Here is a 22,866-nt window from a genome sequence, read left to right on the forward strand (position 1 = left end):
TCATTAAGGTTTTGAGGCTGACGTTTGACAACTCGAACCTTCAGCTCCCTTCACAGATTTTCTGTGGGATTAAGGTCTGGAGACTGGCTAGGTCACTCCAGGACCTTAAAGTTAAAGTCAATCCTAGCATTGTACAAACGCTAGGATTGACTACTAGGATTGATACTTCATGTAGAAAGCTCCTTTATTTGTTTCAACCGATCGCCGTTCTTAGCTGCTACAGCAGCCCACGGCTAAAAAAAATTTTTGCTAAGAGGAGACGTTTTCACCTCTTAGCCAATAGCCGTGCAGTAAATCTGGCTCCCATGGGCGCCAAGCCGGATTTACCGCAAGGCTATTGGCTAAGAGGTTAAAACGTCGCCTCTTAGCAAAAAATTTTTTTAACCGTGGGCTGCTGTAGCAGCTAAGAACGGCGATCGGTTGAAACAAATAAAGGAGCTTTCTACATGAAGTATCTTATACTTCATGAATGAAAGTCCCCTTTATATGTTTCAATAGTCAATCCTAGAGTTTGTACAATGCTATGATTGACTTTCACTTTAATGTGTTTCTTCTAGAGCCACTCCTTTGTTGCCTTGACCGTGTGTTTTGGGTCATTGTCATGCTGGAATACCCAACCACAACACATTTTCAATGCCCTGGCTGAGGGAAGGAGGTTCTCACCCAAGATTTGATGATACATGGCCCTGCCCATCGTCACTTTGATGCGGTGAAGTTGTCCTGTCCCCTTAGCAGAAAAACACCCCCAAAGCATAATGTTTCCACCTCCATGTTTGACGGTGGGGATGGTGTTCTTGGTGTTAGAGGCAGCATTCCTCCTACTCCAGGGGTGTCAAACTCAAATTCATCGGAGGCTGCATCAGCAGTTTGGTCACCCTCAAAGGGCCGGTTGTATCTGTAGGACTATGTGTCCACTCTTTATTATCATAAATTATTGTCACTGCATTCAATTATTACTGTTTTTTGTAATAATGTAAGTAATAACTAGCTCTGAAAGCAGAAACATAGTCAGAATAATGGCAAGTAGATATTCAAATGTACAATTATTTTACAATTTATTGAAAAATGATTTTTGGTAACAGACAGTAATTATTTTTTTTTAAACATACAAATATTGCCAAACACTGTTTATTACACATATGGCAAACACAAGGCATTAACTTTTTTTTTACTTTTCTGACTAGATGGCTGACATCGTTTTCCTGAGGTCAGTCCATCGATGTCTGGCGTTGGGTCTTGTGCTGTAGCAATCCGCAAAACAGCATGGAGGTTATCATCAGTGATGCGTGATCTGAGCTTGGTCTTGTTCAGTATCCAAAGTTTACCCCTCAGACTTTTAAGCAGAATAATAAGCAGACCCCCCCTAATAAGCAGACCCCCCCCCCCCACATACATCATATGTACTTACAGTACAGGAGAGAAGGGTTCAGGCAGCCGTTGGATCTGTCACATCACAGGATGGCATGCGCTCAATATAAAAACAAGTGGAGGTTTCCTGAATGCATGTAAAGTGGTGGTTTCCTGTGTAGAACGGCCGACGCTGCTAGAGGGCAGACGTTCTCTGGCTTGTAGGCTGCCGCGCATGCGCTGAAGAGGCGGCTTTCTTGTGTCAAAAAAAAAAAAAGCGAGAATAAAAGGTGAAGGCCGGCGGCGGCTACACGGGCCACATGACGAGGTCTAGCAGGCCGGATTCGGCCCGCGGGCCTTGTGTTTGACACCCGTGTCCTACTCCAAACACGGCGAGTTGAGTTAATGCCAAAGAGCTCAATTTTGGTCTCATCTGACCACACTTTCACCCAGTTCTCTGAATCATTCAGATGCTCATTGGCAAACTTAAGACCTTGGGCCTGCACATGTGCTTTCTTGAGCAGGGGGACCTTGTGGGCACTGCAGGATTTCAGTCCTTCACAGCATAGTGTGTTACCAATTGTTTTCTTGGTGACTATGGTCACAGCTGCCTTAAGATCACTGACAAGATCCTCCCGTGTAGTTCTGGGCTGATTCCTCACCGTTCTCTATGATCATCCCTTTAAGAGAGTGCTCCTCTCCTAATCTTAGCTCGTTACCTGTATAAAAGACACCTGGGAGCCAGAAACCTTGCTGATTGATAGGGGATCAAAAATGTATTTCACTCTTTAAAATGCAAATCAATTTATAACTTTCTTGAAATGCGTTTTTCTGGATTTTTTGTTGTTGTTGTTCTGTCTTTTACTGTTCAAATAAACCTACCATTAAAATTATAGACTGATAATTTCTTTTTCAGTGGGCAAACATACAAAATCAGCAGAGGATCAAATAATTTTTTCACTCGTATAACACAGTTCTCTAGACTTGGTTCGTCCAAATCTTTCAGAACAAATATTCAGAAAGATTAGCTTTTCAGGATATTTGTCTGCTGCGCTATTTGGTATTTGTTTAGTTTAAAACAAAATAAATACTGAATATTTGTGGAACATTTATATTCGTTATATGAATGAATACTGATGAATTTCTTCAGTATTTTGTCAGTTTTCTTTAAATTTAGTTGGTGCATTTGTACAGATATTCTTTTCGTGAACTAATGCACAAGTCTAGTTCTCAATGATCCATGTTCTCATTGCTCACAGATTTCTCATATAATATAAATATATATATATATATATATATATATATATATATATCACATGGGGGAGCAGATATACACTGTGATGTTACTAGCCCCTGTAAGCACATCTGTGGTAGGTGTCAATTACCCCCCACTCATTAGTAGAAGGCTTCACGGCACTGTGAACCACACAGACACCCCCAGATGTCACCCCTACTCTGTCAACCTACTGGGAAGCTGCATCTCCTGATTTACACTTTGAATGCTAAGTTTGAAATGGGCTGCCTTGTCTGGGCAAAGCAAATTTGTGGGCCTCCCTGTCCAGCCCTTATTCTGCAGCACTGGAATGACAGTGCAGGGGCTCCCAAAGTGCGGGCCACACTTGCACTGCCAATAGGGCAGCCTGCCTGCCTGATACTTGCTGCCTGGAACTTTTTTAACTGGGAGCTCCATGGACAGACACACAAGGCAGAGGGAGGAGTACAGAAAGCCACGGGAGTCTTGGAGTGCCCCCAGCCAGCTGGCTTGATAATGCAGAGACCCCATAGCTCGGTGCCTGGGGCTGTTGCCCCAATCACCCAGCCCAGAGGCCTGACTACAAGCTTAGAAGGCAACTCTAAAAATAAAATAATATTAATAATCAAAGGAATTATATGCTCAGTCCTTCATTTATCCCAGTACACACATTTAGGTGCTTAAAGGCAACTTCCATCTAGTAAACATCCACAGTAAATTTCTGTATTAAAGGGATAAAAAAATGCAAAAGAGAATGGTCTAACATGATTTCATTATTGCAGTTTTGCTTGCATTTAACTATAGAGCAGCAATGCAATGGGAGCTAGCTGAACACATTGGAAGCATATGTGAATATCCACCAATCACCATCTAGCTTGTAGTAGTGCATTGCTGCTCCTGTCCCTACCTAAGTATGCTTCTGAAAACAGGATATCAACAGATTGAAGTAAATTGTCTTTAAAAATTGTATTCTCTATCTGATCCATGAGCATTTCATTTTGACTTTCAAGTCCCTTTTTTAACACTTAGCAACATAAAAATAGGGACTTCATCATATTTTTTTTAACTGTTTTCTAAATAATGATGAACATAATATTCCAGTAATATGAATCCTGATGTAACTTTTGTATGGTCTGTAATGCTTTTTTTATTTATTGGTGATCTCACATAAACTTAGACCGGAGTTTACTCAATATGTTCTGTCTTTGAGGTAGCCATGAATTGCAATTCCATTGTGTGAATATTAGAATATAACTGTGTTACAAAATATTTCCCTGTACCCTACAGCTTATTGCATAATTAATGTCACATTGATATAGTACTTCCTTGAAAATGAAGCAAGCCAGTGTTAGCAAATGACCAGGGCAAGACATTTTAACTAGTCCATTAATCTCCGACAAGTGGCAGTGGAAGAGTTAAAGGGACATTATACACTAGATTTTTCTTTGCATAAATGTTTTGTAGATGATCCATTTATAAAGCCCATACAGTTTTTTGTTTTTTTAAAAATGGATAGTTTTGCTTATTTTTAAATAACATTGCTGATTTTCAGACTCCTAACCAAGCCCCAAAGTTTTAGGAGAATACCGACGTATACCTATTCCAGCTTGCTTCTGTTTGTGTAAAGGGTCTTTTCATATGCAATTGAAGGAGGTGTCTGCTATTTCCCACTTGCAGTGGGTGTTCAAGTAACCTTTTAAACAGAGCTAAACTGGAAGCTTCTAAGTAAGTTTTTAAACGGTTTTATACTGGATTTTTATATCAGTATCTGTGCATATTATTCTTTATAGTAGAGTTTATTACATGCAGTTATAGGAAAATTGGTGTATACTGTCCCTTTAAAGGGACAGTCTACTCCAGAATGTTTATTGTTTAAAAAGATAGATAATCCCTTTATTACCCATTCCCCAGTTTTGCATAACCAACACAGTTATATTAATATACTTTTTACCTCTGTGATTACCTTGTATCTAAGCCTCTGCAGACTGCCCCCTTATCTCAGTTCTTTCAACAGACTTGCATTTTAGCTAATAAGTGCTGACTCTAAAATAACTCCACGAGAGTAAGCACAATTTTATATATGTGGCACATGTGTACTAGCACTGTCTAGCTGTAAAAACGGTTAAAATGCACTGAGATGAGAGGCGGCCTTCAAGGGTTTAGAAATTACCATATGAACCTACCTAGGTTTAGCTTTAAACAAAGAATAACAAGAGAACAAACCAAAATTGATCATAAAAGAACATTGTAAAGTTGTTTAACATTGCATGCACTGTATGAATCATGACAGTTTAATTTTCACTTGACTGTCCCAATAGTTGGTCTTTGTTCCTATCCTTATTACTGAGTGGACTTTTAACTTTCTCCCACTGGGCTAGTAACTTTTCTCCCTGACTAGTAAACTTCAGTGAAACATTTGCACCCCTGATTCTGACCCTATAAATATTGCTTGATAAAAAAAAATCAATATTTAATCCCCTTAATTCAGAGAGTTAAAATAGATTAACAAAACTGTACCAACATTTTTACCAAAAATCTACTAACACACCCTTGGGGACTTCACATTTAGGGCCAGGTTACAAGTGGAGCACTTATTTATCGAGAAATAAACAGCCATTACATTAGTGCTTATAAAATTAACCAGAGATCAGTGCCCCAAATGCCTCCAAAATACAGTGACATATATTTTATAAAAAAAAATAAAGATAGCAGCAAAAAGCAAGTTATTTTTTGGTGTCTAAAGGGAGCGGTTGTGGGGTGTCACATTTGCATTGCGCTTAACTTGTAATACCAGCTCGCATTAGCTTGTACTGGTATTACTCAATGGAGCACTAATATCGCTTTCGTTCCACTTGTAATTTTTTTTTTTTTTTTTTTATAAATAAAAGGTGACACGACAAATTTGATGTATAAATTCTAATTACTTATTGCTAGATAGTTGCTTTAGAGTTAAAATATGAAGTAAACTATTAAAGCTACAAACAGATACTATATAAGTATTTAAGTATTTTCTGAATATTTTATTTTATTGCTCTCCACCCTTAGAAAAATGTTCTCAGATGCACGTGTGTAACATGCATGCGCTGTTGTATACAATATTCATGCTCATTTGTGCCATTTTGTTGTCAAAATTATTTTTAATTCTCAAACAAATACCACATGCAAATTTTGTACTGCAGTTTGTGGGAAATTGTACGCCTGACTGGATTTTTGAGAGATGTGGTACATTTTTACATTTTTGTCAAAGAAATTATATTCAAGAATAATATATTCTTTTAACATATTATCACAATCTTTCTAGTTTGCTAAAAAATAGATTTTTTGCAAATAACTTTTTCGAAACAAATTTCTATATTTATTTTTCTGTTAAACTCCAAGCGCAGTTAATCTAAAAGAAATTCATCTGACCACAGAATATTTCAAGATCAGTTCCAAAAAATGTGTCATTCTGAAATCCATCACATAACAAAACAAAATACTTAAATACTTGGCTATTTTTAGGTTGTAGAGTTAGAGATGTAGTATAAATATACAAATACTTGTATTTAGTAATAGAAATATGTGCATTAATAAATGGCAATTACAAATAAAGGTCATGTTTAATGAAGGTTTCAAGTTACCTTTTTTTCTGATTACTTATGGGTATGTTTTAGTTTGTGCACCAAATTATAAAATCTAGCTACGTATCTCTAATTTTCAGGAATTAAAGATTATTTCATTTTAAAAAATGTGTCGATAAAATTATGCATTGTAAAATAAAGTTGTCTGATTATATATTTTGTCCACTTTCCTGCAATGTATCTCTGAACATTGTGGTTTTAACATTTCCCCCAAGGATGATGGAGAAAATTGTGTACTCTCCTATACCCTGACCTTGCAAATTCTGTAATTGCTTGATTAGTTTAAAAGCTCATTAATATATTTGAGTGTGTATATATATATACCAAAAATGAAATGAAAGTCACTCTCCGGTTTTGACAGTTGTGATCCCAAAAACCCGGAGTTCCTTTTATTTTTGGCATTTGTATAAAAATTAAAGTGCACCCCAGCGGGTGTATTGATAAAGTGAGTGCTGGACTTCAAAATATATATATATACGGTATATATATATATATATATATATATATATATATATATATACACTGTCACACACACACACAGTATATAATAATGTGTATTTATGCATATATTTATGTACCGGTATGTATATATATATATATTTATACATATATATGTTTGTATATATATATATATATATATATATATATATGACAAATAATGTAAATAATCATGAGATACACAATAGCTGGTGTAAATAAGTGTATTATTTCAGCTCCTGATAGATTTTACAGTGACAGTGATCTTCATATTAAAATGCAAAGCTAAATTTGAAAATATATTTACCTTGAAACTTGTACTATTATTCCATTTCACTGAATGGCAATGAGTGCAGCATGCATTATGTTGTTTTCATGTCAGAGTCCTGTCAGGGTTAAGTTAGACTGACAGAGGCTGACATCCGGGTTTACTGTTATGAATTTCATGCACTGAAGCAGAACGACGGTTGCAAAATGTGCTGCACACTTCCTCTGCTTTGATAAGATGTCTTTCGTACATACACATAAACCAGGTTCCTGTTTATTATGTGGATTACATTTAATAGCTGTTCTGTAAATGTTAAATGTATTTGACAGAATTTAAAATTTGTAGAACCAATGAAAAATAAACAACAATTAAGTTTATACCATTATCATGTTTTAAACAACTTACAAAACAGCTCATGAATGAGTTTAAAACATTATTACAGGGCTATTATAGTAAACATGGAAAATAACTTTAATGCATTTTAGTTTTGCCTAGAAACATATTTTTTAGCAATGCACTTGTTGTGGTACAAATGCTACTAGTTAAGGTTATCATGGTATTAGCGAGATTTTACTATACATGCAACAAACTGAGCATTTGTTGGTGCATATGCGCATGTGCATCTAGAGAATGCACCTCCTTAGACTAGGCAGTAGCGACAAACCCTTCACCTTATCCGATTGGTTGTGCATCTGTTGACTTACGACGACACGGACCAGTCAGATCATGCATTAACGCCTGAGGGCAGATATGCTCCAGAGAGTTCTGTTCTAATCAGAGCCGCGGGCACCGCAACCGCCTCTGACAACCTAACCATGGGTCCCACCCCCCACAACGTGCTTTTAAAGGTTAGTCGGATAACCGTCCAGTCTATATTGAGGACATTTGTCTGTCAGACTATTATCCGTCGCACACGCATTCTGTCTGAGAACCTTTAAAAGCACGTTGTGGGGGTTGGACCCATGGCTAGGTTCCCAGAGGCGGTTGCGGTGCCTGAGACTCTAAATAGAACAGTACTCCCAGCAGCTTATCTGCCCTTGGGCATTAATGCATGATCTGATTGTTCCGTGTCTTTGTGAGGTCACCGGATGCACAACCAATCGGATAAGGTATAGGGTTTGACTTCTTTGGGACCAGAAAAGGTTTGGATTTCGGAATAGCTTGGATTTTGTAATAGTTGTAATAGTATATTTGCATTTGTGAAATGTGACAGCTTAGATGGGGTATAGGACCAAGTGTTAACCACAATATCTAATTGTAATTTATTTTTATTTTTACACTAGTGGGAAAGCCTGCCCAGAGGGCAGTCTATTGTGGTGATGGAACCACCGAACCACCCTGCCATTTAGCTCTTTTACTGCCCATCCCTAATTTAAATAAAACAACCCCCCCAATAAAAACCTTAAAAAAAAAACCTAAGTCTAACCCCTAGGTTGGTACTCACCGTTCCTGAAGTCCGGAGGAGAAGGTCCTGTTCCAGAAGGTGAAATCTTCTTCCAAGCGGCGACCTCTTCTTTCTTCTTCCGGCGCGGAGCTGAAGACCGATGACCGCGGAGCTAAAGATCGGAGACCCTGGAACAGAAGACCAGCGACCGCGGATCCATGGAGCGTGGAGGATCCTCTTCCTACGATTGCCGCCATACACTGAATAGTGAATTCAAGGTACGCAATTAAAGATGGCGTCCCTTGAATTCCTATTGGCTGATTTGATTCTTCAAATTCAAATCAGCCAATAGGATGAGAGCTACTGAAATGCTATTGGCTGATTTAAACGGATTGTTCCTGGAAGAAGAAAGAAAAGGTCGTCGCTTGGAAGAAGACTTCTCCGCCGGACTTCAGGAATTGTGAGTACCAACCTGGGGGTTAGACTTAGGTTTTTTTTTAAGGGTTTTTTGGGGGGTTTGTTTTATTTAGATTAGGGATGGACAGTTAAAGAGCTAAATGCACTTTTAAGGGCAATGCCCAAACAAATGCCCTTTTCAGGGCAATGGGTAGTTTAGGTTTTTTAGTGTTAGGTTCTTTTATTTTGGGGGGTTTGGTGGGTGTGGGGGGTTACTGTTAGGGGGGACTTTGTGTATTTTTAATGTAAAAGAGCTGTTTATCTTGGGGCAATACCCTGCAAAAAGCCCTTTTAAAGGCTACTGGTAGTTTATTCTTAGAGTAGGGGGTGTTTTTATTTTAGGGGGCTTTTTTATTTTCATAGGGATTAGGTTTAATTTTGTAAACTTTGGTAATTTGGTTTTTATTTTCTGTAATGTTAGCCTTTTTTATTTTTGTAATCTTAGTTTTTTTTTTTTTTTAAACTTTAGTATTTTTTAGTTTAGTTAATTTAGGGGGTGTTATGTTAGGGGGTGTTAGGTTATGGGGCTTAGTAATTTAATTAGTTATTTGCATTGTGGGTGTTGACGGTTTAAGGGGTTAATAAGTTAATTAGGATTATTGCGATGTGGGGGGTTTGTGGTTTAGGGGTTAATAGGGTAAATAGGATTATTGCGATGTGGGGGGTTTTCGGTTTAGGAGTTAATAGGATAATTAGGTTTATTGCGATGTGGGGGTTTTGCGGTTTAGGGGTTAATAGAGTAAATAGGTTTATTGCAATGTGGGTGGTTGATGATTAAGGGGTTAATTACTTTATTATTTTGCGATGTGTGGGTTTGCAGTGTATGTGTTAATACTTTGTGTGGGAGGTTGTTTTTTTTTGTGTTATATTTCTCTTGTTAAGTGTATCCAGTCCACGGATCATCCATTACTTATGGGATATTAACTCCTCCCCAACAGGAAGTGCAAGAGGATTCACCCAGCAGAGCTGCTATATAGCTCCTCCCCTAACTGCCATTACCAGTCATTCTCTTGCACCCAACGAATAGATAGGATGTGTGAGAGGACTGTGGTGATTATACTTAGTTTCATACCTTCAATCAAAAGTTTGTTATTTTATAATAGCACCGGAGTGTGTTATTCCTTCTCTGGTAGAATTTGAAGAAGAATCTACCTGAGTTTTTCTATGATTTTAGCCGGAGTAGTTAAGATCATATTGCTGTTTCTCGGCCATCTGAGGAGAGGTAAACTTCAGATCAGGGGACAGCGGGCAGATTAATCTGCAAAGAGGTATGTAGCAGCTTATTATTTTCTGACAATGGAATTGATGAGAAAATTCTGCCATACCGATATAATGTAAACTCAGCCTTAAATGCAGTAGCAGCAACTGGTATCAGGCTGTCATGTATGTATATTTTACACTTCAGTATTCTGGGGAATGGCACTTCACTGGAATTATACTGTATGCATAAAACTTTAGGCTAATTTGCAGGGACTAGCAACAGGCTTTTTAATAACACTCAATTTATTAATGTTAAACGTTTTTTGCTGGCATGTAAAATCGTTTAATTTTCTGAGGTACTGGGTGAAAAAATGTTTTGGGCACTATTTTTTTCCACTTGGCAGTCGTTTTATTTAATTTATGACAGTTTACACTGTTATGTGTGAGGGGGAGGGACCTTTTTTGGTGCTTTTGCTACGCATCAAAAAATTCAGTCAGAAGTTTATTGTCTTCCCTGCATGATCCGGTTCATCTCTACAGAACTCAGGGGTCTTCAAAACTTGTTTTGAGGGAGGTAATCACTCACAGCAGAGCTGTGAGATTGTAGTTGACTGTGATAAAAAAAAAAACGTTTATTTCTGTATTTTTTTTTTTTTTCTGCTATCAGGGTTAGTTATCCTTTGCTAATGGGAGCAATCCTTTGCTAAAATTGTGTTTTTTACAAAGATTTGATGCTATAACTTTTCAGTTTATTAATTTTCAACTGTCATAACTTTTTCTGTGCTTCTTATAGGCACAGTACGTTTTCATATTATAGTAAATTACTTGAAAAGTATTTCCAAGTTGCTAGTTTATTTGCTAGTGTGTTAAACATGTCTGATTCAGAGGAAGATATCTGTGCTATATGTGCTAAAGCCAAAGTGGAGCCCAATAGAAATTTATGTACTAACTGTATTGATGCTACTTTAAATAAAAGTCAATCTGTACAAATTGAACATATTTCACCAAACAACGAGGGGAGAGTTATGCCGACTAACTCGCCTCACGTGTCAGTACCTGCATCTCCCGCTCGGGAGGTGCGTGATATTGTAGCACCGAATACATCTGGGCGGCCATTACAAATCACATTACAGGATATGGCTACTGTTATGACTGAAGTTTTGGCTAAATTACCAGAACTAAGAGGTAAGCGTGATCACTCTGGGGTGAGAACAGAGTGCGCTGATAATATTAGGGCCATGTCAGACACTGCGTCACAATTTGCAGAACATGAGGACGGAGAGCTTCATTCTGCGGGTGACGGTTCTGATCCAAACAAACTGGATTCAGATATTTCAAATTTTAAATTTAAGCTGGAAAACCTCCGTGTATTACTAGGGGAGGTGTTAGCGGCTCTGAATGATTGTAACACAGTTGCAATACCAGAGAAAATGTGTAGGTTGGATAAATATTTTGCGGTACCGGCGAGTACTGACGTTTTTCCTATACCTAAGAGACTTACTGAAATTGTTACTAAGGAGTGGGATAGACCCGGTGTGCCGTTCTCACCCCCTCCGATATTTAGAAAGATGTTTCCAATAGACGCCACCACACGGGACTTATGGCAAACGGTCCCTAAGGTGGAGGGAGCAGTTTCTACTTTAGCTAAGCGTACCACTATCCCGGTGGAGGATAGCTGTGCCTTTTCAGATCCAATGGATAAAAAGTTAGAGGGTTACCTTAAGAAAATGTTTGTTCAACAAGGTTTCATATTGCAACCTCTTGCATGCATTGCGCCTGTCACGGCTGCAGCAGCATTTTGGTTTGAGTCTCTGGAAGAGACACTTGAATCAGCTCCATTAGATGAGATTACACACAAGCTTAAAGCCCTTAAGTTAGCTAACTCATTTATTTCAGATGCCGTAGTACATTTAACTAAACTTACGGCTAAGAATTCCGGATTCGCCATTCAGGCACGCAGAGCACTGTGGCTAAAATCCTGGTCAGCTGACGTTACTTCTAAATCTAAATTGCTTAATATACCTTTCAAAGGGCAGACCTTATTCGGGCCCGGGTTGAAAGAAATTATCGCTGACATTACAGGAGGTAAAGGCCATGCCCTGCCTCAAGACAGAGCCAAACCTAAGGCTAGACAGTCTAATTTTCGTTCCTTTCGTAATTTCAAAGCAGGAGCAGCATCAACTTCCTCTGCACCAAAACAGGAAGGAGCTGTTGCTCGCTACAGACAAGGCTGGAGACCTAACCAGTCCTGGAACAAGGGCAAGCAGGCTAGGAAACCTGCTGCTGCCCCTAAGACAGCATGAATCGAGGGCCCCCGATCTGGGAACGGATCTAGTGGGGGGCAGACTTTCTCTCTTCGCCCAGGCTTGGGCAAGAGATGTCCAGGATCCCTGGGCGTTAGAGATCATATCTCAGGGATACCTTCTAGACTTCAAATTCTCTCCCCCAAGAGGGAGATTTCATCTGTCAAGGTTGTCAACAAACCAAATAAAGAAAGAGGCGTTTCTACGCTGCGTACAAGATCTTTTATTAATGGGAGTGATCCATCCGGTTCCGCGGTCGGAACAAGGACAAGGGTTTTACTCAAATCTGTTTGTGGTTCCCAAAAAAGAGGGAACTTTCAGGCCAATCTTGGATTTAAAGATCCTAAACAAATTCCTAAGAGTTCCATCGTTCAAAATGGAAACTATTCGGACAATTTTACCCATGATCCAAAAGGGTCAGTACATGACCACAGTGGATTTAAAGGATGCTTACCTTCACATACCGATTCACAAAGATCATTACCGGTATCTAAGGTTTGCCTTTCTAGACAGGCATTACCAGTTTGTAGCTCTTCCATTCGGATTGGCTACGGCTCCGAGAATCTTCACAAAGGTTCTGTGTGCTCTTCTGGCGGTACTAAGACCGCGAGGAATTGCGGTAGCTCCGTACCTAGACGACATTCTGATACAAGCTTCAAGCTTTCAAACTGCCAAGTCTCATACAGAGTCAGTACTGGCATTTCTAAGGTCGCATGGATGGAAGGTGAACGAAAAGAAGAGTTCTCTCTTTCCACTCACAAGAGTTCCCTTCTTGGGGACTCTTATAGATTCTGTAGAAATGAAGATTTACCTGACAGAAGACAGGTTAACAGAGCTTCAAAATGCATGCCGTGTCCTTCATTCCATTCAACACCCGTCAGTAGCTCAATGCATGGAGGTGATCGGCTTAATGGTAGCAGCAATGGACATAGTACCCTTTGCACGTCTACATCTCAGACCGCTGCAATTGTGCATGCTAAGTCAGTGGAATGGGGATTACTCAGACTTGTCCCCTACTCTGAATCTGGATCAAGAGACCAGAAATTCTCTTCTATGGTGGCTTTCTCGGCCACATCTGTCCAGGGGGATGCCATTCAGCAGGCCGGACTGGACAATTGTAACAACAGACGCCAGCCTACTAGGTTGGGGCGCTGTCTGGAATTCTCTGAAGGCTCAGGGACAATGGAATCAGGAGGAGAGTCTCCTACCAATAAACATTCTGGAATTGAGAGCAGTTCTCAATGCCCTTCTGGCTTGGCCCCAGTTAACAACTCGGGGGTTCATCAGGTATCAGTCGGACAACATCACGACTGTAGCTTACATCAACCATCAGGGAGGGACAAGAAGCTCCCTAGCAATGATGGAAGTATCAAAGATAATTCGCTGGGCAGAGTCTCACTCTTGCCACCTGTCAGCAATCCACATCCCGGGAGTGGAGAACTGGGAGGCGGATTTCTTAAGTAGTCAGACTTTTCATCCGGGGGAGTGGGAACTTCATCCGGAGGTCTTTGCCCAAATACTTCGACGTTGGGGCAAACCAGAGATAGGTCTCATGGCGTCTCGACAGAATGCCAAGCTTCCTCGTTACGGGTCCAGATCCAGGGATCCGGGAGCGGTTCTGATAGATGCTTTGACAGCACCTTGGACCTTCGGGATGGCTTATGTGTTTCCACCCTTCCTGATGCTTCCTCGATTGATTGCCAGAATCAAACAGGAGAGAGCATCAGTGATTCTAATAACGCCTGCATGGCCACGCAGGACTTGGTATGCAGATCTAGTGGACATGTCATCCTGTCCACCTTGGTCGCTACCTCTGAAACAGGTCCTTCTGATCCAGGGTCCCTTCAAACATCAAAATCTAATTTCTCTGAAGCTGACTGCTTGGAAATTGAACGCTTGATTTTATCAAAACGTGGTTTTTCTGAGTCAGTTATTGATACCTTAATACAGGCTAGGAAGCCTGTTACCAGAAAGATTTACCATAAGATATGGCGCAAATACTTATATTGGTGCGAATCCAAGAGTTACTCATGGAGTAAGGTTAGGATTCCGAGGATATTGTCTTTTCTACAAGAAGGTTTAGAAAAGGGTTTATCCGCTAGTTCCTTAAAGGGACAGATTTCAGCTCTGTCCATTCTTTTACACAAACGTCTGTCAGAAGTTCCGGACGTTCAAGCTTTTTGTCAGGCTTTAGCTAGGATCAAGCCTGTGTTTAAAACTGTTGCTCCACCATGGAGTTTGAACTTAGTTCTTAATGTTTTACAGGGGGGTCTGTTTGAACCCCTTCATTCCATTGATATCAAGTTGTTATCTTGGAAAGTTCTGTTTTTAATGGTGATTTCCTCGGCTCGAAGAGTCTCTGAGTTATCTGCCTTACATTGTGATTCTCCTTATCTGATTTTTCATTCAGACAAGGTAGTTCTGCGTACTAAACCTGGGTTCCTACCTAAGGTGGTCACTAACAGGAATATCAATCAAGAGATTGTGGTTACATCTTTGTGTCCTAATCCTTCTTCGAAAAAGGAACGTCTGCTACACAATCTAGATGTAGTCCATGCCCTGAAATTTTATCTACAGGCAACTAAGGATTTTCGACAAACGTCTTCCCTGTTTGTCGTTTATTCTGGTCAGAGGAGAGGTCAAAAAGCTTCGGCTACCTCGCTCTCCTTTTGGCTTTGTAGCATAATACGGTTAGCCTATGAGACTGCTGGACAGCAGCCTCCTGAAAGAATTACAGCACATTCTACTAGAGCTGTGGCTTCCACTTGGGCCTTTAAGAATGAGGCTTCTGTTGAACAGATTTGCAAGGCTGCAACTTGGTCTTCTCTTCATACTTTTTCCAAATTTTACAAATTTGACACTTTTGCTTCTTCGAAGGCTGTTTTTGGGAGAAAGGTTCTTCAGGCAGTGGTTCCTTCCGTATAAAGAGCCTGCCTGTCCCTCCCGTCATCCGTGTACTTTAGCTTTGGTATTGGTATCCCATAAGTAATGGATGATCCGTGGACTGGATACACTTAACAAGAGAAAACATAATTTATGCTTACCTGATAAATTTATTTCTCTTGTAGTGTATCCAGTCCATGGCCCGCCCTGTCACTTTAAGGCAGGTAATTTTTCCATTAAACTACAGTCACCACTGTACCCTATGGGTTTCCTTTCTCTGCATGTTTTCGGTCGAATGACTGGTAATGGCAGTTAGGGGAGGAGCTATATAGCAGCTCTGCTGGGTGAATCCTCTTGCACTTCCTGTTGGGGAGGAGTTAATATCCCATAAGTAATGGATGATCCGTGGACTGGATACACTACAAGAGAAATAAATTTATCAGGTAAGCATAAATTATGTTTTCATGCGGGCGGTGTTTTTTTTTTTTGTAATACTCCGTATGCCTTCGCTTCATCCTGGTGGATTCCGAAAATGGCAGCTGCATCCAGGTGAATTATTTTGGCTGCACACGCAACATTCCATTGAGGATGCGTGCGCAACTGCCGACTGCGACAGACATTACAAACACAATTATAGTATAGATATTCATTAAAAAGTTTGGATTTCAGAATAACTTTGGATTTTGGACTTCCAGATTTGGGGATTTGTACCTGTATGAAAAGACTTCTCTGTGAAACACAAAATGTTAAACTGGTTGGAGTTCCTCTACATATTTTATTCTATTTTTTATTTTTTTTAAATGTTCACTTTTTTATGGTTTAATGTTTTGGTCAACTCAGGGAGTACAGTTATATATATTTTCTTTCATTAGCAATAGCTTTTACTAGAATCAGTTTTATAAATATGTAAATTGCCTAATAAAATCTGCGATGCACTCACGTGCATAAATGTAAACTAAATATAGATTTAAAGGGACAGTAAAGTCAAAATTAAACTTAATAATTAAGCTAGAGCATGGTGTTCTAAGGTACTTCCCCATTTACTGCCATTATAAGATTTTGCACTTTTGTCTTTTTATATATATACACTTTCTGGGAAACCAGTTACTACTGAGCATGTGCAAGAGTTCAGTGTATACGTATATGAGTCTGAAATTGATACAGGTGGCTAGCAAAGTAAATGTTGAAATTTGTTAGAAAAAAATCAGCTGTTCATTTAAAATTCATAGTAAGTGCGTTGTCTTTTTATTATGTACTTGGTTATTCAATTCTACTGTATTTAAAGGGATATAAACCCAAATGTTTTCTTTCATGATTCAGATAAAGAGTGTAATTTTAAGCAGCTTTCTAATTTACTCATATTATAATTTTTTCTTTGTTCTCTTGGTATCTTTATTTAAAAAAGCAGGAATGTAATCTTAGGAGCCAACCCATTTTTGGTTCCGAACCCTGGGTAGCGCTTTTGGATTGGTGGCTACATTTATCTTTATCTCAAAAAAAACTTGAATGTTATAAAACCACATAAAGCACATTTATATAGAACAAAATCGTCCTATTTCTTTGGAAAAGATTGAGCTTTATAACTAAAAAGACAGATATTCAACTTTGAAATAATTACACTTTTTTGCTTTAATTTAGGTTTATCATTGGAGTCTACATTACATAGTTCATTCAAGTAAGCGTATTAAAATACATTTAGTGTGAGCAAAATGTAAATTTAGCTTCTCATTTGGTCACAGTGCAGTTAATAATAGAGCAGAGGAGTCAGTGTCAGTGGTGCTAAAACCTCAGTGGTTTAGATGTCCATTTCTATTCTCATAGGTTTTATTAGATGAAATGTGGCTTTTTAGTGGCTTTATTTTTTTAAGGGTCAAATCCCCTTGACTTAACTCCCACCTTCCCCCAATAAACACAGACGCAGGTTTGGAGGTAGAAGACTGTAGAGGAAGGTCGCGTTTATTTAAAACAACCAGGCAAAAACTCTAAACTTTTTCTGTGAAGCTTAAGGCTTAACTCAAGGTGGTGGCATCTGAGACCTAGTATTTATCTTTATATCTATAAATAACTTACGGCTAGATTACGAGTTTTGCGTTAGGCTGAAAAAGCGTCGTTAACAGGTCCTAACGCTGCTTTTTCATTACCGCTGGTAGTCTTGCAGGTTTAGGGTCACCACACACTTTTTTGGCCTTACCGCAAAACGACTTACGTAAACTTTGTAAAGTCTTTTTTCTATGGGACTTCCATAGCGCTGGTATTAAAAGTCTGTCCTGGGAGGCCAAAAAGTGAGCGGTACACCCTCTACCTCCAAGATCCCTAACTCATTTTAAAGTCAGTAGTTATGAGTTTTATGGTACAACGCCGTAGCATGAAACTCATAACTAAAGTGCTAAAAAGTATACTAACACCCATAAACTACCTATTAACCCCTAAACCGAGGCCCTCCTGCATCCCAAACACTAAAATAAAATGTTTACCCCTAATCGCCACATTTCTAATAAACATATTAACCCCTAAACCGCCACACTCCTGCCTCGCAAACACTAGTTAAATCATATTAACCCCTAATCTGCCGTCCCTAACATCGCCTCCACCTACCTACATTTATTAACCCCTAATCTGCTGCCTCCAACGTCACTGCCACTATATTAAATGTATTAAACCCTAAACCTCAGTCTAACCCTAACACCACCTAACTTAAATATAATGAAAATAAATCTAAATAAAATTCCTATCATTAACTAAATAATTCCTATTTAAAACGAAATACTTACCTGTAAAATAAACCCTAAGCTAGCTACAATATAACTAATAGTTACATAGTATCTAGCTTAGGGTTTAATTTTATTTTACAGGCAAGTTTGTATTTATTTTAACAAGGTAGAATAGTTACTAAATAGTTATTAACTATTTAATAACTACCTAGCTAAAATAAATTGCACACCCTGTCTATTCACACTTATTACATACTAGCCACGCCCATTACATACTCTGTAACATTACACACCCTGTCTAGTCCCGCCCATTACAAACTCTGTAACATTACACACCCTGTCTAGTCACTTCCATTACATACTCTGTAACATTACAAACCATGTCTAGTCACGCCCATTACATACTTTGTAACATTACACACCCTGACTAGTCACGCCCATTACATACTCTGTAACATTACAAACCATGTCTAGTCACTTCCATTACATACTCTGTAACATTATACACCTTGTCTAGTCACCCCATTACAAACTCTGTAACATTACACACCCTGTCTAGTCACTTCCATTACATACTCTGTAACCTTACACACCCTGTCTAGTCACGCCCATTACATACTCTGTAACATTACACACCCTGTCTAGTCACACCCATTACATATTCTATATTACACACCCTGTCTAGTCATGCCCATTACATACACACCCTGTCTAGTCACTCCCATTACATACTCTGTAACATTACACACCCTGTCTAGTCACGCCCATTACATACTCTGTAACATTACACACCCTGTCTAGTCACTCCCATTACATACTCTGTAACATTACACACCCTGTCTAGTCACACCCATTACATACTCTGTAACATTACACACCCTGTCTAGTCACGCAAATTACATACTCTGTAACATTACACACCCTGTCTTGTCACACCCATTACATACTCTGTAACATTACACACCCTGTCTAGTCACGTCCATTACATACTCTGTAACATTACACACCCTGTCTAGTCACTCCCATTACATACTCTGTAACATTACACACCCTGTCTAGTCACACCCATTACATACTCTGTAACATTACACACCCTGTCCAGTCACACCCATTACATACTCTGTAACATTACACACCCTGTCCAGTCATGCCCATTACATACTCTGCAACATTACACACCCTGTCCAGTCATGCCCATTACATACCCTGTAACATTACATACCCTGTCTAGTCACACCCATAACATACTCTGTAACATTACACACCCTGTCTAGTCACTTCCATTACATACTCTGTAACATTACATACCCTGTCTAGCCACGCTCATTACGTACTCTGTAACATTACACACCCTGTCTAGTCACTTCCATTACATACTCTGTAACATTACACACCCTGTCTAGCCACACCCATTACATACTCTGTAACATTACACACCCTGTCTAGTCACTTCCATTACATACTCTGTAACATTACACACCCTGTCTAGTCACACCCATTACATACTCTGTAACATTACACACCCTGTCTAGTCACTTCCATTACATACTCTGTAACATTACACACCCTGTCTAGCCACACCCATTACATACTCGGTAACATTACACACCCTGTCTAGTCACTTCCATTACATACTCTGTAACATTACACACCCTGTCTAGTCACACCCATTATATACTCTGTAACATTACACACCCTGTCTAGTCACACCCATAACATAATCTGTAACATTACACACCCTGTCTAGTCACGCTCATTTCATACATTGTAACATTGTACACCTTGTCTAGGCACACCCATTACATACCTTGTAACATTACACACCCTGTCTAGTCACACCCATTATATACTCTGTAACATTACACACCCTGTCTAGTCACACCCATAACATAATCTGTAACATTACACACCCTGTCTAGTCACACTCATTTCATACATTGTAACATTGTACACCTTGTCTAGTCACACCCATTACATTCTCTGTAACATTACACACCCTGTCTAGTCACACCCATTACATACTCTGTAACATTACACACCCTGTCTAGTCACTCCCATTGCATATTCTGTAACATTACACACCCTGTCTAGTCACTCCCATTACATACTCTGTAACATTACACACCCTGTCTAGTCACACCCATTACATACTCTGTAACATTACACACCCTGTCTAGTCACACCCATTACATACCCTGTAACATTACACACCCTGACTAGCCACTCCCATTACATACTCTGTAACATTACACACCCTCTCCAGTCACACCCATTACATACTCTGTAACATTACACACCCTGTCTAGTCACTCCCATTACATACTCTGTAACATTACACACCCTGTCTAGTCACACCCATTACATACTCTGTAACATTACACACCCTGTCTAGTCACATCCATTACATACCCTGTAACATTACACACCCTGTCTAGCCACACCCATTACCTACTCTGTAACATTACACACCCTGTCTAGTCACACCCATTACATACTCTGTAACATTACACACCCTGTCTAGTCACATCCATTACATACTCTGTAACATTACACACCCTGTCTAGTCACTCCCATTACATACTCTGTAACATTACACACCCTGTCTAGTCACACCCATAACATAATCTGTAACATTACACACCCTGTCTAGCCACACCCATTACATACTCTGTAACATTACACACCCTGTCTAGTCACATCCATTACATACCCTGTAACATTACACACCCTGTCTAGCCACACCCATTACATACTCTGTAACATTACACACCCTATCTAGTCACACCCATTACATACTCTGTAACATTACACACCCTGTCTAGTCACATCCATTACATACCCTGTAACATTACACACCCTGTCTAGCCACACCCATTACATACTCTGTAACATTACACACCCTGTCTAGTCACATCCATTACATACCCTGTAACATTACACACCCTGTCTAGCCACACCCATTACATACTCTGTAACATTGCACACCCTGTCCCCCTGATGCTGCAGCCCAACCCACCAAACACTTTTTGGCCTCAAACAAGTTCCCCTCCATCATTACTTTCTGGTGACACTACTGGATCAAGGGAACAGAATAAAAAGTGGAGCAGCCTATCAAACAAATCAAGCACAAGATTTTTAATTAAAAAACCCCATTAATCACAACATTTTATTTCCCGTAAATGTTTTAATAGTGTATAATTAAATAACGTCCTTTTGTTATTTATTTTGGTTGCTTTTTCTGTAATTTAACTTAAGACTGGAGTGCATTGCAGGGAATGCAGAGCTCTAACATTCCTACATGCTGCACCCTGATTGGCTGATATGTGGAAGAACTTGTTTGTCCCACATTTGCAGAACAGCTCATATTTTTCCTTTCCTTTTTGAAATGCAGTGATTAATTTGGGAGGCATAAATTAAAAATGACTTTAATTTCCCTTTTATGTGTAACTTGTAAATTGTAGACAGCAATCACTACCAAAAATGGTACTGCTCCCAAGCTTACATTCCTGCTTTTTCAAATAAAGATATCAAGAGAACAAAGAAAAATTATTAATAGGAGTAAAGCATCATCCATTTGGTAAATATGGAGGCGGGACAACAGACTCCTGCGAGGATAACGGCTCATTCTACTAAAGTAGTATCTTCTTCTTGGGTCTTTAAGAATGATGCTTCTGTGGAACAGATCTGTTAGTAAGCTACTTGGTCTTCTTTACATATCTTTTCAAAGTTTAACAAATGTGATGTGTTTGCCTCTGTGGATGCTTCCTGTGGGAGAAAAGCGTAAAGTGGTGGTGCCTTAAGTTTAGGTCTGCCTGTCGTTCTCTGTTCATTTGTGTCCTATTCAGCTTGGCTATTGGTTTCCCAACAGTAATGAATTGATTCTTGGACTCTCCCTCCATTAGAAGGAAAACAAAATGTATGCTTACCTGATAAATTATTTTCATTCTTGGCAGGGAGAGTCTATGAACCAGCCCTGTTATATTTAATTTTTGGCGGCAGTTTTTTCCCTTTCTTACTCCACCTCTATACCCCTAGTGTTTCTCTTCCTTTTCCTTTTTTCTCTGCTGAATTACTGGGGGACTAGGGGAAGTGGAAGGGATACTTAATGCTTTGACTGGGGTGTCTTTGCTTCCTACAAGAAAATGAGGAGAGAGAGAGAGAGCAAATGAGAGCTGGAGAGAAAGCAAAAGAGAGGGGAGAGAGAGCAAAAGAGAGAAGAGAGAGAGAGCAAAAGATAGGGGAGAGAGAGCAAAAGAGAGAAGAGAGAGAGAGCAAAAGAGAGGGGAGAGAGAGCAAAAGAGAGGGGGGAAAGAGAGAGCAAAAGAGAGGGGGTAAAGAGAGCAAATGAGAGGGGAGAGAGATAGCAAATGAGAGGGCAGAGAGAGAGAGCAAATGAGAGCTGGAGAGAGAGCAAAAGAGAGGGAAGAGAGAGCAAAAGAGAGGAGAGAGAGAGCAAAAGAGAGGGGAGAGAGAGAGCAAAAGAGAGGGGGGAAAGAGAGAGCAAAAGAGAGGGGGTAAAGAGAGCAAATAAGAGGGGAGAGATAGCAAATGAGAGGGCAGAGAGAGAGAGAGAGCAAATGAGAGGGGGAGGGAGAGCAAAAGAGAGGGGGGAGAGAGAGCAAGTGAGAGGGTAGAGAGATAGCAAATGAGACGGCAGAGAGAGAGAGAGAGAGCAAATGAGAGGGGGGAGGGAGAACAAAAGAGAGGGGGGAGAGAGCAAAAGAGAGGGGGAGAGGGCTGCATCCAGGTGGATTCTTTCACCACCCTGCCACTTTTGGAATCCACCTGGATGCAGCGTAAGCTGCATCTAGGTGGATTCCGAAAATGGCAGGGTGGTTCCGTCACTACAATCACTACTTCCGTCACTACAATCCCTTCCGAAAATGGCAGGGTGGTTCCGTCACCACAAAAATACTGCCCTCTGGGCAGGCTTTCCCACTTATTTATATAAAAGAAGATTTACAA

The 22,866-nt window shown here is 39.7% G+C and overlaps 2 protein-coding genes across 2 annotated transcripts in view; one reads left to right on the plus strand and one right to left on the minus strand.

The window, feature by feature from the left end:
• The window catches only part of SLA (Src like adaptor), a 94,647-nt gene extending 87,531 nt beyond the window's left edge, over nt 1-7,116 (minus strand). The window contains exon 1 of the mRNA XM_053715372.1: nt 7,004-7,116. The gene's annotated coding sequence lies outside the window, so the exon portion shown is untranslated. The remainder of the gene's footprint in view (nt 1-7,003) is intronic.
• The window catches only part of TG (thyroglobulin), a 535,242-nt gene that overhangs the window by 435,646 nt on the left and 76,730 nt on the right, over nt 1-22,866 (plus strand). The gene's annotated exons all lie outside the window — the stretch shown is intronic.

The sequence above is a fragment of the Bombina bombina genome, chromosome 5 (genome assembly GCF_027579735.1).
Source record: "Bombina bombina isolate aBomBom1 chromosome 5, aBomBom1.pri, whole genome shotgun sequence".
Taxonomy (NCBI): Eukaryota; Metazoa; Chordata; class Amphibia; order Anura; family Bombinatoridae; genus Bombina; species Bombina bombina.